The sequence below is a fragment of the Petaurus breviceps genome, unplaced genomic scaffold (genome assembly GCF_028583685.1).
Source record: "Petaurus breviceps papuanus isolate PSGF00001 unplaced genomic scaffold, PetGlider_PUasm1.0 91133, whole genome shotgun sequence".
NCBI lineage: Eukaryota > Metazoa > Chordata > Mammalia > Diprotodontia > Petauridae > Petaurus > Petaurus breviceps.
Genome location: NW_027187419.1, coordinates 14,068,220 through 14,087,198, shown reverse-complemented (window position 1 = coordinate 14,087,198; position 18,979 = coordinate 14,068,220). Strand labels below are relative to the sequence as shown.

The following is an 18,979-nucleotide window of genomic DNA, read 5'->3' as shown; positions in this document are numbered from 1 at the left end:
TGTTGTTGTTGTTGTTGACCCCACAGTATTATTTGTTGACATAAGGAAAAACAACACAGAGAATGTTTAAGTTGGCAAGACTACAAGAGAGTTGAGAGACTCCCAAGCTCAAATGCATGTGTAATTTCTGGACAATTTGAAACTTGGAGATAAATTTTGAGAACCATTACAATCTGAGCATAAACTTTGAGAACCATTGGAATAGACTGTGAGGTACCCAAATCGTATTACCTCCGGAAATACTTCAAACACAGTCTGGGCTAGTCTGTAACTGATTAATCTCTATGAGACAGCTCCCTACTTCACAGTTAGGGTAACAATGATGAAAGAAAAGGACCTGGACAGCATTCAGTACAAAGTAATGGTTCCATATACTTCAGGGTGTTACTCTGAATATAAAGCCTACATGAGAAATCAATCTATATATTGCAGGTTTCTGTTGGTTTGAATGTAGAGCCTGCATTAACTAGAATGAATTAGAAAATAACTTCACAATGTTATCCTTTTGAAAAAAAATCATATTCAATACATATACATGATTTCCAACTCTTTCAAGTATTCTATAAACGATGCAATAGTTTTGTTAATTCTAAATGTTCCTTTTACTTTTCTAGAAAACAAATGTCTTTCTGGGCTGCTGGGAAAATATTTCATCTGAAAAAGGAAATCTCAAGGATGAATCAACCAGAGTATAAATTCTAGAAAAGTAGGGACCATACTTTTGCTAATCTTTGCTCTCCAATGCACAGCATGCTCTCCGACATTAGGTGTTAAACTCCTACAGCAGGAGTTTGGTGAACTAAATTGAAATGAAATTAAGAACTATATTCTTTTGAATGCAAAACCAAAATTTTATTCAATGACTGCTGTGAGGTATTTGGAAAAGGGAGATTCCCACTCCAATCTGCTACCTTGCCCAGAAACACATGGTTTCCCATTAGTTCTAGACATAAAGAAAAACATTTGCTAGGACAAGGGCAAAAGCATATAGGAGTGGAAGTATCATCATGGGGAAGGAGAGGAGGATGGGTTTCCATGCCAGTAGAAGCAAAAAGGGGAAAATGCTCTCTAGATTATTCAGATCCTTCCTAAGAAGAACTAAAGATAAGACTCCACATGTGATCTAACCACTATTATAATTTAGAGGGCCTATCATTTCCCTAGTTCTAGCCATTGAACTCTTCTAAATGCAGCCTAAGATCATAGCAGGGTTTTTTTGGCTATACTACATCACACACACACACACACACACACACACACACCAGATCTTTTTCATAATGCTATCTAGCCATGCCTCCCCATTTGGCAGGAGAAGGGATAAGGGAACAAACATTTACTGTTTACAATGTGCCAAGCTCTGTTAAGGACCTTACAAATATTCTCTTGTCAATTAAATCAATTTCTTCAAGTCAAGTGCAAAATTTTACTTTTATCCCTATTGAATTTCATTTTGTTTCATGCAAAATCACACATCACAGGCCAATATTCTAGCCCATAGATCTCTTTGGATTCTGATTCTGTCATCCAATATCTTCGCTACCTTTCTAGGTTCAAATCTTAACTTTGATCATTATTAACTGTGTCAGCTACTCACTTATGGAAGAATCATTTAACCTCTCTAAGCTTGTTTCTACATTTATAAAATGGGGATAATACCACCAGCGGTGTCTATCTATCTTAGGTGGTTGTTGTGAGGTTCAAGTGAGATAATGTATATAAAGTGCTTCTAACACTTTCAAGATCCACATATATCAGCTGAATAGCTAACTTGACTGAATGTAGAGAATACGGAATTCACAGTAAAGAAAATCAGAGTTCAATTCCCACTTCTGATGCTCACTAGTTATGTGACCCAAGGCAAGACACTAAATGTTTACCTACCTCAAGCAATGTCACAGGACTTACTAAGTCATAGGTAGGTTCTATAAAGATAAAAGTTCCAACAGCAAAGTTCAGTATGTTGAAGAAATTAAAGTTCCCACATATTTGTTAAAAAATAACAATTATTATGATTAATAAGCCTTCCATCTGACTCTTTATTCAAGCCATTGATTATTTTTTTCAATTTTTTATCAATTTAAATCAATTTATTTTTATCATCTCTCGTATCTTCATGGGAGACCTTAAAAGATAACATCTAACTGTTATTGACCACTGTTTTGGGTTCAGCTAACCAAGGAGTTGCAGATTTACCTAACTGGGTGGATCCACTATCATCTTACCCACATTTCTCCATCTTTTCCATCATAGTTTTTTTTCCAAATACTTTGTTAAAATCTAACTAAATTGAATGTATAGCATTCCCCTGATCTATAGTGATCCTAGCCAAAAAAAAAAAAAAACTGGAGTTGTTCTAGCATGGCCTGTTCTTGATAAAACAAACATGTTGAACCTTTGTGATCAATACTCTTTTCTAAATGTTTACTAATGTTCTATAGACAATATCAAAAATGAAAAAGTAAACATTTCATTATTTTATCAACAGTGGCAGAAAAATCTTGTGACAAAATGTAATATTTATGTTTAAAACACTAAAAAAGCATGGGAGTAAATGGAATTTTCCTTGATAATTTTTTTTTAAAGCAATCGGGGTTAAGTAACTTGTTCAAGGTTACACGGCCAGTTATTTCTGGGTGTGGTGCTGAGTATCTGAGCCCAGATTTGATCCAGGTCATCCTGACACTTGAGCTCGTGCTCTTACTCACTTAGCCACCTGGCAGCCCCTAAGCAATTGGGGTTAAGTAACTTGCTCAAGGTTACATGGCCAGGTGTTTCTGGGTGGGTGCTAAGTGTCTGAGCCCAGGGTTCGATCTCCAGGTCATCTCAACACTAGAGCCAGTGCTCTTACTTGCTGTGCTACCTGGCCGGCCCTTTCCTTGATAATTTAAACAGTATTCATCTTAAACCAAGAGTGAGCATTATCTATAGGGGAAAAATACTAGAGAAACCTTTATATCAAGATTAGGAGTGAAATGAGAATGTTTACTGCCACCAGTATTATTTGATATAGCATAAGAATTTACAGCAAGATAAAGAAATTAAGAAAATAAGTATAGACAAAGAAACAAAATTATAGCTATTTGCAGATGACATGCTAGTTTACTTAGAGGACCTTGGAGATTCAACTAAAATTAATTGAAACAATAAAGAACTTCAGTAAAGAAATACAATATAAAATAAACCCATAAAACCATTAAATTTTCTGTGTATTACCAGTAAAGTTGAACAAGAGGGGATTTAAAAGGAATGCCATTCAAAATAACTTGAGCCAAACATGATCAGAACTTAGCAAAATATAACTACAAAACATTCACTACAAAAATAAAGTGAAGTTTTAAATGAGTTGAAAAATATTGACTGTTCATAGTTGGATCATGGCATTTTAAAACTAAAATGACATCCTGATCTATACTAATTCATAGACTTAATGCCATGTCAGTGAAACAAGCTACTTATAGAACTAGATGAACTAATAACAAAATTTACTAGAAGTTGAAAAGCTAAAGAATTTCAAGGGAAATAATGAAACAGTAGGAATTAAGGAAGTCAAGCTGGTTGTTGTTGTTCAGTCATGTCTGACTCTTTGAGATCCCACACAGTGTTTTCTTGGCAAAGACACTTTCTCCAAATAGTTTTACAGATGAAGAAACTGAGGCAAACAGGGTTAAGTGACTTGCTCAGGGGCACATAGCTAGGAAGTGTCTGAGGCCAGATTTGGACTCAGGTCTTTGTGATTCCTGGCCTGGTGCTCTATCCATTGTGCCACCTAACTGCCCCATCCTCAAATTATACTCTAAATCAGTACTCATCACAACTAGTTGATACTTTATTTTTAAAAAATTATAAGTTGGTTAATGAAGGAGATTGTAAAAAAGAAGACCCAGAAGTAACTGAGCATAATAATAGTAACAGTATTCAATAAATCCAAGGGGACCAGTTATTGTAGTAAGGATGCTTTATTATAAAAACTGCTGGAAAAACAGAAAACCTTGTGAACTGACTGATGATAAGCACAATAATGCAAATGAAAACTATTTTGAAAAACTACAGAACTCTCATCAATGTAGTTTATAGTTGTCATTTCAATCGTGTCTCACCACATTTGAAGTTTTCTTGGCAAAGATACTGGACTGGGTTTGCCATTTCTTTCTCCTGCTCATTTTACAGATGAGGAGACTGAGGCAAACAGGGTTAAGTGACTTACCCAAGGTAAACAGCTATTAAGTGTCTGAGGCTGGATTTGAACTCAGATCTTCCTGACTCCAGACTTAGAGCTCTACCTATTATGCCAACTAGCAGCCTTAACATATGAATATATGCCATATCACATGAAAACCATTTTGCAAATTATAAAGAACTACATAATTGCTAACTATTACTATTTTAATTATTATTAGAAGAAAATAAAAAGTGTTCAGAAGGGAACATCAACAAACAGGGAAATTTTTTCACTACTGCACTAAATTTAATGTACACTTTTAAAAAAAAAATGGTAAATAGGGGTGGCTAGGTATCACAGTGAACAGACCGACTCCGGTGGGCCATGGAATCAGGAGGCTGTGAGTTCAAATCCGACCTCAGACACTTAATACTTACTAACTGTGTGACCTTGCGCAAGCCACTTAACCCCAATTGCCCTGACTTCCCCCCTCCATAAAGCAATAAAAAAGCAAAAAAGTATAAAACATGACAGAAATTAATGAGATATTTTGTGACTAATAATCTTGCTAAATTATATGTAAAACATATATTTATACATACATGTGTGTACACACACCCCTCTTCTCAATAAACTTTAATGACTCCCTATTGCTTCTAAGATTAAATATGGAATTCTCTGTTTGGCATTCATAGCTCTTCTTAACCTGCCCCCCTCTTCTAGTCTTTTTAGATATTACATTCCTCCTTCCCTCGTCCATGTACTTTTTGATCTAGTGACACTTTACTCCTTGCTGTTTCTCACACAAGACGCTCCATCTCCAGATTCTGGACATTTTCGCTGGCGGTACCCCACTTCTAGAATTCTCTCCCTCCTCATCTCAACCTCCCTGTCTGCCTTCAAGATTCAGTTACATGCACTTTATACTTGATCAAGGATCCTTGCACAGACTTGCTATGAGAGACAAGTGAGATAATGTATGTAAATCACTTTGTAACTATGAAAAGCAATATACATAGCAGTTATCATCATCACTATTTATTTCGACAGGAAGCCATCCCTGATCTTTCTCTAATACTAATGCCTTCCCTCTGTTGATTATTTCCCGTGTGTCCAATATGTAGTTTGTTTGTACATAGTTGTTTGTACTTTGTCTTCATCATTAGACTGGACTCTGAATTCAGACTTTTCTGCCTTTCTTTGTATTCCCGGTGCTTAGCAGAAAAATCTGGCACATAGTAGGTGCTTAATAAATATTTATTGACTGAATGAATATAAATATTTCTTAAAACATGAATTACAGTTTAAAGTTTTTTTGAAGTTTTACTTATGATAAAGACAGTCTCCACTTGCCCCCTACTTCTTTAAATTGAATCTGTTTCCTGGTGATCTTCTCCATTTTCTTCCTTACTTGTTAAGAACAGAAAAGATATGCCTACTCCCTCCCCTTATAACTAGGAGAAAAGAGCCCCTAAAATGTAGAGTTTGCATTTATTTCCTTTTGTTTCCTGTTATTTCTATTTTTCAATCAGGAGAGAGATGTAATTACTATACTGGCTTTCTGCCCCCTGCATCACCAACATTGGACCCAATTAACCCACACCTGAAAGCTTAGCCTTGCCCAGACCCTAGGACGAATCTTGATTTGCTCTAGTCAGTCTATATATGACTGGCACCTAGTCCTACCCTGGGGCCGTTGTGGTGAGGTCTCTGATACCTGGTGTCAGACCTACCTCATGCCACCTGCCTGGACCACTGCCTACTGTCTGACAGCTGACTTCCCTGGCATCATGCACTGCCACCTGCTAAGACACCATCCCTATGCCAACCACCCAGCTATTCAGATTTCTATTAACTAACCACAGTAATATTTGCCTTGCACCTCAAGCACTTGCCCAGACTTCTTCCTAGCATCTACTACTAGGACTTGTTGCTTGGCACATAGTAGGGGCTTAATAAATGTTTATTGGCTGATCAATTTATTGATTCACTGAGTAACCTGCTTCACTTATATCTTTTAATACTCACAAGGGCACTATTGTACCCAAATCATTCATTCCTAAAGTTTATTAACTAACTTCCTGGCCATTTCTATACAATGTCACCGCCACTTTGGCCATCAACCCCATTGCCTAGCTGCAGGAGTCTTGGACTCTAGCCTAAATGCCACCTTGGGCTCTGACAGGTGAACTAATGCATTATGTTGCTTGGAACCAGGCTTCTAGAACACTTCCTCAGTGTCTGCACACTTGCCTTCTTTGTGCACTCTTTTGTAGCCCTCTGTTAAAGGTAAGCTCCTTTTGGGCCAGAATTGGTTTTTGCTTTATTATTATTATTATTATACTTCCTGGGCTTAGCTTAGTGAGTGTCACATTGTACATGCTTAATAAATATTTTTCCTATTTATATAACCTGGCAATCCCCATAAGATGCCTTTGAACACTTCAGACCTCATACTTCTTAAAGAGTTAAGATTCTTTTTCATTTTTCTTCACCCTTAGGGTTATTTGAGAATTAAGTGAGATAACATATGTAAAATGTTTTCCATACCTTAAAGTGCTAAATAAATAGTAGCTAATAGTATTATGATGCCTTGAACCATTTTTGGTTCACTAAAAGTTGAGAGTGGCTTCAAAGATTATCTTAGAGTTATTTGTTCAAAGAATCCAGTTTCTCCTGTAAAATGCAAATACAACTTGATAAACTAATTTGCTAATAAAATATAGAGACAGAGATAAATTAGAAAGACTTGGAGACAGAAGACTTGGTTACCTAAGGAACTTTGGGTGTTGTTGTTTAGTCATGTCCAACTCCTCATTACCCCATTTGGGTTTTTCTTGGCAAAGACACTGGAGTGGTTTGCCATTTCCTTTTCCAGAGGAGGAAACTGAGGCAAACAGGGTTAAGTGACTTGACCAGTGTCACAAAACTAGTAAGTGTCTGAGGCCAGATTTGAACTCATGTCTTCTTGATTCCAGGCCTGGCATTCTATCCTAGCCACCCAACTGCCCTTTGGTTTTGGTGACTTCGGTTAAGTAATGGCTTATCTGGGCCATCTGTATAATGAGGAAATTTGACTAAGATGACCACTAAGTTTTCAGCTCTCTATCTAAAACCATATTTTCAGGTTGTGTCTACACAGAAAAAAGTGAAGTAGCACTATGACAAAGTATCTGTTTTGTTCCATAAAGACATTCCTCCTGTAAAATTCAGGTGCTTTTTTTTTCTCCCTAAATTTTCTCAGTGCATGTGTTTTTGTTGATCAAATTAACCTCCGACTATCAAATCTATACATTGTAGGTTGAGGACAATGGGTCTCAAAAGTGATTTCTAAATGATATCCCTATGTATGGCATTTCACAGTTGCTGAAATTCAATATAGGTACTTAAATCAGAGAGCGACATTAGGAAATTTTCTACATAATATTCAACAGATAATTCCTCATTATTTGTTTAAGTGACTTATCAGTCATTCGGGGAGCGTACAACTATCTATTAAGTACTACTGTTACTATATTATATTGCTGGGCAGATAAGCAGTACAGTGGATAGAGTGCTGGGTAAGGAGTCAGGAAGACTTATCTTCCTGAGTTCAAACCTGGCCTCAGAAATTTACTAGCTATGTGACCCGATGCAAGTCACTTAACCCTGTTGGCCTCAGTTTCTTATCTGTAAAATGAGTAAGGGAAGGAAATGGCAAACCATTCCAGTATCTTTACCAAGAAAACCCCAAATGGAGTCATGAAAGTTGGACATGACTGAAAACAACTGAATGATAGCATTATCACTATACATCAGGCATGTGCCATTGATTTCTATACAAAAACACTTTTCTTGCCCTCAGGAAGCTCATATTTTAATAGGGAAAATAACATGTAAATTACTTTGTAAATAGAGTATAAATGGAAGGTAATCTGAGGAAGAGGAAGTATTTCAAAAGGCCAAATATATAATCAGAGTATCTTTTTAAAGAGACTTTTTCTTAGATCCTAATTCTTTTTTATTCATGTGTGAGAAATCAATTTCTATTTCTAGCGACAAAGCTTTCTGAATATGTCTGCCCTGTTTATGGACAAAAATAGAATATTCCTAGCTCTATTTGGAAAAGGTTACTGATGTATTGGTACCATAAATTCAGCATGTTCTTCAACCATTATTTTTCAATGAAAATGCTAAAATTCAGACTGGGTTTTGTGCAACAGAGTAGGGAAACATAATAGTGATTTCCAGGATTGTCATCTTGAGTGAAACTAGATGGGCTATTAATGATGGTTTGTTATTTGGGAAATCCTAGCATTTAAGTCAGCTAAATGGCATAATGGATAGCTCAAATCAGTTTAGATGTAGGAAGACCCAAATTAAAATTCAGTTTTACACATTTACCAGCTTTTTTTTTACCACATTTACCTAAGTAAATCACTTAATCTCACTGTACCTCCATTTCTTCTATAAAAGAGAGATAATAATAGTTTCTATCTGCCAGCATTGTCATTAGGATAAAATTAAATAATATATAAAGTGCTTTGAAAACCTTAAAACTAGTTAGTATTATTCCTCCCTCATATCAATCTACCTTTCCAGCCATATCTTATACTTTTCCCCACTACACAGTCCATGCATTAGCTAATCTGGAACTAAACAGTGATTCTAGCATATTTCCACCCCTTTCTAGTTCCCTGTACCTTTGGTCACATGATTCCATATTTATGGATAAGAATATTTCCATTCACTCTTCTTGACAAAATACTTCCCGTTTCAAGGTCTATTTCAATACATCTTCCACGAGTCTTTTTCTGATGGCCCAGTTGGCAATCATCTTCCCTTTCTTTCAGTTCACCTATCACTTCATTCTCACTTCTCAAAGGCATTTATCATGAATTATTCTGTAGTCTAGTTATCTGTCAAGGTTCCCTTCCTCCCCAATGGACTGTAACTTCCTTGAGGACAGGGACTATGTTTTATTTTATTTTATTTTTTATTTCTCACAATGTCTAACATAGATTGGTTCTACCCACAGTAGGAGAGTAATACGTTAGTAAACAACTTAAATGCAGGGACTGTTTTTGCCTTTGTATTCCTTGGCACACAATAGGAATTTAATATATTTCCATTAGAGCTTTCCTGACTTTGAAAGTCTACTTCTTACAGGCACATTTTTCTACAAATATTCCGTTAATGTGAACAAAATATAAAATCAAAACATTCTCTTTTTTTTTCTTTTTGGAGGGGGTAAGGAAGGGCAATAGGGGTTAAGTGACTTGCTCAAGGTCACAAGGCTAGTTTCATGTTAAGTGTCTGAGGCTGGATTTCAACTCAGGTCCTCCTGACTCCAGGGCCAGTTCTCTATTCATTGTGCTACCCGGCTGCCCCCAAACATCCTTATTTTTAATCAACTTTTTATGGAAGACTTTTTTTGGAGGAAGAATGTCACTTTAAATTCTGAAAGAATGTTTTGTTACTTACATAACTTGTTACATTATTAATTTAGCCATCGATATATGTACGTGTGTGTCTTTAACTACCTCTACTAAGGTCCTAATACAATACTGAATAATGGCATGGAGATGTGATCTTGGGTTGTATGATGCTGTATCAAAGATGAGCATATTCTTACAGGTTCTACCAAGTTGAGAAAGTTTTGAGCATGGGTCCAGTGATGGGCTATGTGTCTATCATTAGAGGGAGGCCTGTCTGGCTAGGTTGGCCATCAGAAAAAGATTATTATTACCTGACCATTATAACTTCTTGAGATCACTTACTAAGGGGGTGGAAGAATTACAGTCTATCTGGGCAAAGGGAATACCCACACTTATTGAATCATATTGATCTTTGAAGTACTAATTTTTGTAGCAGGAACACCCTTGTCACTACCTAGAAAGCACAGAGATTCCTAGGCATTACAGCCTTAATGTGTTTAACTATATCTGAGGCTTTCTCTAAAGATACTAAAATCTGAGGTGGATACAATTCTTTCTCCAGAAATGGATTTGAATCCTTCCCAGGGAAATCTAGAGACTACTTCCCTCATGCATCATGATCCTGTATCTTAGGGAAGAATCCTTCTTAGGCACATGCTGACATACCCAGCATCATATCACCATGTTACCTCCTTCCCAATCTTCTTCCTCTGCCTGCTTCTCCACCCCCCAACTAGATTGTCCTCTATACTACTTCTCTGTTCACAATACCAAATGTTTTTGCATTTCCTAATTAAGGATCTCCCCAGCATACTTGGGAAGGGAGAAAAGAGATTTTTCTAATATTTCTGGCTAAGTCTTGAAAGAGAATTGATGCATTCTGGTGTCACTCAAGTCATATGAACTAAGAAGATGAGAGACACCACACCATGGGGGTGGTCAGAGAAAGCAATAAAGCTATAGGATATCTGAAGGCAGACACTGGCCACTGAGACTACAGAAATTCAGGTAGAAAGAGGGAAGGCAGGGGAGTGATCCCCCACCATGCACAGTGAAATAACATTGAAACAACCTCCAGGGAAAGAAAGAGATTGGTACTGAAGGAAGTTGGATCCACACATCCCAAACCAGATGGGCTAGTTGAGTTAAAATCGTGAGTAATGTGAGTGTCCTCCTAGGTTGCAGCTAGGAAACTGAGAGAAGGGTAGTATAATTCTGTGGTTATAGTTTTTCTTGCTTGGGAAACCCAGACATGCCACCATGTGAGCAGGTTAGAGAGGACTGTTGCCCTTCAGTTATGTTCAACTCTTTATGACCATTGTCCATAGGCCTTGACAAAAATACTGGAGTAGTTTGTCATTTCTGGCTCCAGTTTGCCTCCTAGGCAAACAGAATTAAGTGACTTGCCCAGGGTCACAGAGCTAAGGCCTGAGACAGGATTTGAACTCAGGTCTTCCTGACTCCAGGTTCAGTGCTCTTATCCACTGAGCCACCTAACTTGCCCCTAGAGAGGATCAGACAATCCATATTATAAGTAGTAGATGTTTATGTGTCTGACAATAGGGATGATATTAGGAGGGTCCTCATGAAAGGGATAGCCTACTCACTAGGATTACACTTTGGTCTCAGAAGAAGAGGAACTCAGATGACAAGTCTCATTCTTTCAAGTTTGTGACCACTAGAGCTGTGTTTTCTTAACAACAGCAGCCATTCTGGAAAGCTATAATTCTGAGAAATAGATGAATGAGAGTTGTTTCTATTTTTGACAGGGCTCATAGGATGGGTTTCATTACCAAGATCTCTAGGAGCTGGTGAAAGCTAAATAGATGATTGATTTCAGCCCAAAAGGTGGAATCTATATATTTATTCTTCTGATGACTTGCAGTCAGAAAAAAACCCACACTGGGTCTGGGTTATCTTTTCAGGAAATGTGGAAATTGAAGGCAAAGGACCACACTGCTGCAGAGGAGATAACTGGCTGAAGGCAAATGCCTATCACTAGCAAACAGAATGAAGGATTTTTCATTAGGGAATAGTTCCCTTCCCCAGCAAACTTTGTGATATGCTCCTAGAAATCCACATGACATGTTGTAGTAATTACTGTACCTACTTTTGGCAGCAGCCAATTAAGAGAGTCCGTCTTTTTACCAAGCCTGTTAATAAAGAGCACTGTTACTAATTTCCTACAAAAATGCTATTACATTGGAGTAGAGCCAAACAATACAGAAGAAACAGGATCATTCTGTCTCCTCCTACACAAGAGAAAAACAATGAAAAGAAAAATTGGGGAAATTTTTGCTTTAAGAAAAGTCAGTATGGGGGAAAATGTTTTTTTTTTTTTATATTTCTTGATTACGTCAAGGTAATTGCATAATAAAAATAATTATCCTCCTTCATTTACCTATGTGGATTTTTTATGGTTTATAAAGATGGGAAGGCAACTATTCTAGTTTAGTCTGGAGTCCTAGTATTCATTAACCTTTTAGTTACCCCCTGCCAGACCACAGCCAATAAATGTAGGTGTTTCCTAGGATTCTATCCTGTACATGCTTTGCTTCTCCCTCTATACTATTTCACTTGGTGATCTCATCAACTCCAGGTTTCAATGATCATCTCTATGATGATGATTCTCGGACCTACTCAGCCAGCATTCATCTCTCTCCTAATCTCCAGACTTGCATCTCCAATTGCCTAGTCTACATCTCAAATTGGATATCCCATAGATGTCTTAAACTGAATATATTAAAAACTTAACTCTTTCTCCCAAACTCTTCCTCCCATCCAAATTTCCCTATTATTATTGAGGACATCACCAGTCGTCCAGTCATCTCCCTCTCTCTCTTTCCCCTATATCCCTTCTCTTACCAAGGCCTATTGATTTTACCTTCAAAACAAAACAAAACAAAACAAAACCCTTCTTTCTTCTGACACTGTAACCACCCTGGTGCAGGCCTTCATTATCTCATGCCTGGACTATTGAAATAGCCTGCTGGTTGGTCCTCTGTCTAAAGTCTCTCCCTATTCCCATCCTCCATTCAGCTGTCAAATTAATCTTCCTAAAATGAAAATCTGACCATGTCACACACATACACACACATCCCAACCTACTTAATAAACTCCAGGGGCTCACTATCACCTCCAGGATTGAATATAAAGTCCTCTGTTTGACATTCAAATACCTTCATAACCTGCCCCTCCACCCCCTACATTTCCAGTTTTCTTAAATCCTACACCCACCCCAACACATACTCTGTAATTCAATAACATTGGCCTCTGCTGTTTCTTGTACAAGATACCCCGTCTCCAACTTCCAGTCACTGACTTCTACAAAGAGACTTTCCTGATCCACCTAAATGCCACTGGCCTCCCTCTGTTCATCATTTCTAGCTTATTCTGTATATATCTTATTTGTACAAAGTTGTTTGCAGGTTGTCTCATCCATTAGAGTCTGAACTCCCTGCAAAAAAAGGACTGTCTTTTGTATTTCTTTGTATTCCCAACACTTAGCACAGTGCAGCAAATGGTTGATGCTTTCTAAATGTTTATTGACTAACTGACTGACTTCCTATCATCTAACCCAGCCATCTCAGGGACACGTGAAAGTCATAGCCAGACACCCCTATACCCCCCCCTCCCAGGGATTTGGTAGATTCTACAGGGGAACTTAAAAAGGGAGCATTCACTAAAGACTATGTAATTTTGAAATACTCTACGAAACCTAAAAAAAATGAGTCCAGAAATAGTAAGAATATTTTATTTGGAAAAAAAAAACAAATCAATGAACTTTGGTCTTGGTATCATGGACCTCAGATTTTACTTTAGACAAAGTTTATCCCATTTACCATTTCCCTAAGCTGATTTTGATAAAATATGTGATTTTTTAATAACTAACATAAAAGATAAAACATTTTTAAAATGATTACTTTCTGCTTTTTGCATACTACTTAAGATTAGGGACAGAGGAAAATCTAAGAAGCATTTTTTATCAGATACATTCAACGGCTTAGTATGTCACCATTTATTCTTGTTTATCTTTAAGTTGGTCCTCCCTGTTGGCCTTATTAAAACCTTATTCCAGATCTGAAACTCAGACACGGCTTCTCAACTAACGTCTAAGTGTGACTCATCCCCTCTTGCTTGTTATTCCTTCAAAATATTTACATTATGTTACTTGTATTTCAAAACCAAAATTTATAGACTTTAACTTTATTGCTAAAGCTTGAGGCCAAAGCAGAAAAATGAAAAACCCCTACTGCAATGCTTCCACTCCACCTCTCATTTTCCCGTATCACTGATATATCAAAACATGTTTTCAAAATAATAATTTTTTAAAAAATCATTCCTGGATGTAATTTCCTTGAGTAAATAGGCCTGTCAAAAAGAGGAGCTGGAGTGAAAGGCTACTTTCCTAGTAAGTGATAAGCTGTTAGAGGTTACTAGAAAACAAAGTCTTGTGCTTCCTTAAATATAATCAATAGGGATTGAATTTATAGAAGTCCTCTTACAATTTACTCCGTCCACACCCTTCCGGTCTCCTATGGCTCCCATTCAAAGCCAAGCAACACCTGTCCACCAAGCCAGAGTCAACTCACCCCGACCCTGGGGAAGAAAATTCACTCAACATTTGGAGGAATTCCAAAAGCACAGATTCCCTGGAAGAGTGTGTGTAACCGAACAAAAAAAAATGCCTCACCCCCTAAAAAATCAGCTTGGACCCCTAATCCCTCTTAATTCTAGTGATTTCCCTCTTTTAATTATTTCCTATGTATGCTGTATATAGCTTGCTTTGTATACATGTGTATACTTGTTGTCTCTGCCATTAGACTCTAAGCTCCTTGAGAGTAGTCTTTTGCCTGTCTTTTGCCTCTTTTTGTATCCCCAGCCCTTAGCACAGTGCCTGGCACATAACAGGAACTTAATAAATGTTTATGGAATGTACTGAATGAACTTAAGTTACTTCTTCCTTGACCATCAAGCAAAAATACTAAAATTCCCTGTTCTCCAGGAGCTCACATTTTTTTTGCTTTTTTTTTTTTTTTTTGGAGGACCACTGGGGTTAAGTGACTTGCCCAAAGTCAAACGGCTAGTGTGTCAAATGTCTGAGGATGGATTTGACCTCAGGTCCTCCTGACTCCAGGGCTTGTGCTCTATTCACTGCGCCACCTAGCCGCCCCTGGGAGCTCACATTTTGAGGGTGACTAGAGGCAAACAACTATGTATTAACAAGATACATACAGGATAAATTGAAGACAATCTTAAAGGGAGGGCATTAACATTAAGGTTGATACAGAACGTCTTCTCGAATATGGGACTTTAGGTATGACCTGAATGATTACAAATGAGTGAATATGAGGAAGGATTTACTAGTATAGGGGACAGCCTAGAATCAAGATAAGGAGGTTATATGGAGGAAAGTAATATGCAAGAAAACTGGAAAGATAGGAACCAGTTTATAAAATATTTTTAAAAACTGATCAGAGAGGCTTCTTGACTTTGTATTTTGATATGTAAATGGGCAGCTAGGTGGCACAGTGGAGGTCCACAGACCTGGAGTCAGAAACTCATCTGGCTTCAGACACTTACTATGTGACACTGGGCAAATCATTTAACCCTGTTTGCCTCAGTTTCCTCATCCATAAAATGAGCTGGAGAAGGAAATGACAAACCACTCCAGTATGTTTGCTAAGAAAACTCCAAATGGAGTCACAAAGAGTTGGACATGACTGAAAACAACTGAACAACAATAAATGTAAATGATCTTATTTAGTTCTCATTCATATCAATCACATTAGCTATTATTCAACTACTTAGTTGTCCTTTCTTGTTAGTTACTATTTATCACTTTTCCAAAGGTTCTTCTTTACCTTTACTAGCAGCTTTCAATATAACTGAAAACAGGTACTAAAACTTCTAATTATGTAGCTTTCTTCTCCCAGACCAAGGGAATCATGTGTGATTACTTTTTAAAAGTACCTTTAGCTCCTTAGAGGTTGTCATTGTATAAATAAAAAATATTTCCTTTTAAGGAAGTGATTGAAGCCACTTTAATGAATATCTAGTCATATTTGAGAGACTACTGGTTCTATTATTTGGCCTTTTAGTTCTCAAGGCACCACTCCCAAAAAAAGACTTCTTCCCCCTTCAATCCCCCAACATTAAGAAATTAGCATAAAAATAGAATCGGCCTTGAAATTTAAGAAGAAAAAAGATTCATTTAAGCTTGAATCATGTAGTTCTTTTCATTTGACTTTAGTGAGCTCTTGAAATTCAAGAGAGATATATAGGACAAGTGGGAAACATAAGCTATGAATTGATTAATTCAGACACTTATTAAGTGCAAAAGCACCATGCTATGTGCTTGAGGTAGAACAGAAGAAAATAAGACAAGGTATCTGACCTCAAAAAGTTTCTCACTCAGCAGGGGAAATGCAAAACATTGGTGAAAATACTGTAATTATACAATAATATTAACTCAGAAGAAAACATGGTAAGAGATAATTTGCAATTGGGACAATCAAGGAAGGATTCATTTAATGTAGGCTAGATAGAATGAGGTGACTCTTAATGATAGGTGGATTTTCAACAGGTAAAAACAGTGGGAAGAAAGATGAGGAGTTACTGAGAGAACATTCAATACTTAGGGAATTGTGTGAGCAAACTCACAATGTCCAAAACTGAACTCATAATTCTCCCAAATCTTTTTCTCTTCTAAATTTCTTTTTCTGTTGAGATAAATCTCCATCACAGCTGATCCCTTCCTTTCTCTCATCCCCATATTCAATTAGTTACCAAATCTTAAATAACATCCATCTTCTCTTCACCCATAGTTCTCACCACTGTGGTAGTCCATGTCTAAACAATCAACAAAACAAAAAATCAAGCCCTGATTCATAGTGTTTGCTGATTTCCAAGACATAAATGTTCACAATGAAATTTTAACAATCAGTTCTTGCTAGCTCTTAGGAGCTGGCTCTAGTATATTCCTGACTACATTTATTTCTACCCAATCCTATTCAATACAATCATTTATTAAGCACTTAATATGTATGTGCATAGTGTAGTCACTATGGTGTTGGAAATATGGCAGAAAAAAGCAAAAGGTTGCTAAGTGGTGAAAGCTACCATAGATCAATATTAAAGTTGAAGTCCTTTACTAGCTGGCATATAGTTGTCTGATTTTAATTTTAATTTAATAATTTTATAAAAAATTATTTTTATAATCCTTATAACTGAGTAAAGAAGCAATTATTTGCATCACATTGCATTTATTGAAAAGATCCCAATACTCTGCATAAGCCTTCACAGAGTTACTTTAAATAGGGAAATTTTGAACATTTAAGATAGAGTGAAAGAGGGAAAAAGGTGAGCTCCAACAAGATTGTCAAGGACTTTAAATGTCATACTAAAGAGTTTTAATTTTATACTTAGGAGCAGCACTGAAGGTTCATGAGCACAAGAGTAATTGTCAGACTTATCTTTTGCCAGCACATCCCTGGACAAAGGGGATACATAACCACTGTCTTCAATTATTTGAAGAGTTATCATGTAGAAGAAAGAATTTACTGATTTGGGGGGATTGAGAGGATATGAGTAGGTTCAATGAGTTGAAACTATAAAAGAAGCAGAATTTGGCTAAGTGTAAGAGAGACCTTCCTAACAGGGAGAGTCATCTAAAATGAATCACATACCTTTTCAGTAAAAATGTTAAGTGTTCAAGTAAGGAGTAAACAAACAATTGGGGTGTTGGAGGAATTGAATATGGGGTTCGTACTTCACTAAGTGTTAGACTCAATGAACTACAGGTTTCCTTTTAACTCTGCTATGAGTCTATGAAGTGCCTCAATTCATGCTTCTTAAACAATTAGAGTGCACATCTTTGAAAAATTGTCATTTTCCTTTAAGTCTTTTTCTTTTATTGTCATCTTTTTCTTGTTATATTTTCAGTGATAAGGTGTAAACAGATCTCCTTAAAAGCCATAAAATGAAAAACCAATGTTATGACAGATGTAACTTGTAAGAAAATTGGGAATGCTAATGAAGGTGTCTGGGTTTATTAAAAGATAAACCCTTGAAAATGACCTCATTACAAGGGATTGTGTAGCAGATGTACTTATTTAGTGGTTGAAATAAGCTGGGCTAATGTTTAAAAATGAAATAACCCATCTATTTCTGTTCTCTTCTGGTTCTCACTTCCCTTATCTTAGTGGGAAACTTGAACTCTCAAGTAAGTATCAAAAGAATAATGGTCAGTCAGTGAAGTTAAGCCTTGGGAGCAATTATGTCTCACATTATCTATAAACCAAAAAATCAGAAGACCATAATGATAACCCCAGGACCTATATTTAATTTTACAAAAGTAATAATTATGGTGATCCCATAGTAATCTACATGGTCTCCTCTATTTGACAGCAAACTCTGCGAGAGAAGAAGCAATTTCCTTTTTTTTTTTTTTTGGTAACCTCAAGGGACCATTCACTCAATAAATGTGTAGTATTTCTTGTAGACAAGTTACATGGTAGGCATTTGATGACCATAAAGAGAGATAAGACAGTCCAGTCCCTGTTCTCAGGGGGCATAAAATTTAGTATGAAAGATAAGATATGTACACAAATAGCTATAGTACAACACAATGTTTGATTAAGTGGCAAAAGACACAGTCAAACAAAATTCTATGGCAGTCCAGAGTAAGGAGAAAATACTTTTGACTAGAGACATAATCAAGGAAGAATTCATGGATGAAAGAGTATTTTTTTTCTCTGTATTCTTAGTAAAAAGGAAACATGGTATAGTAGACAGAGCACTGGCTTTGTATCCAGAAAGACCTTGATTCTAGGCCTGCCGCTGATACCTACTAACTGTGTGATCCTGGACAATTTCACTTAAGCTCTCAGTACCCTAATTAGAAATGTTGAGTATGCCAACCACAGTCCATATCCATGCTACTACATTCTCAAGTGCAGCCCAAAAAGATTAAAATGCAATTGTGAAATATTTAACAAAATAAATAAAAATACAATAAAACAGATGTTAATATGTGGTTTTCTAAGTCAATATGCACCCACAGAGATCTTTATGCATGCTTTAGTGGTTTCCTATTTCTGAATTTGACACCACTGCTCTCTTTAAAACTAGAAAGCGCTGACCTCCATTAATAGAAGGAATTTCCTTAGACTTCCCTATTTATGACAAGCCCAGTCCCTATCCCTATGCATTTAGTAAGTAGCTATGGCCTAGCCAAATGCTAATGATTTCTGACCATGGAGACTTTATTCCTCAAAGTTAATTGTTAATTATTATTTAATACTATGAAGAAAAATCTACAGAATTTAAATATATATGGATATGGATATAAACAGAGATAGATAGATAGATAGATAGATAGATAGATAGATAGATAGATAGA

General features: G+C 36.6%; 1 protein-coding gene across 1 annotated transcript in view; it reads right to left on the bottom strand.

The window, feature by feature from the left end:
- Positions 1 to 18,979, bottom strand: part of GUCY1A2 (guanylate cyclase 1 soluble subunit alpha 2) — a 442,918-nt gene that overhangs the window by 224,053 nt on the left and 199,886 nt on the right. The window lies entirely within an intron of this gene.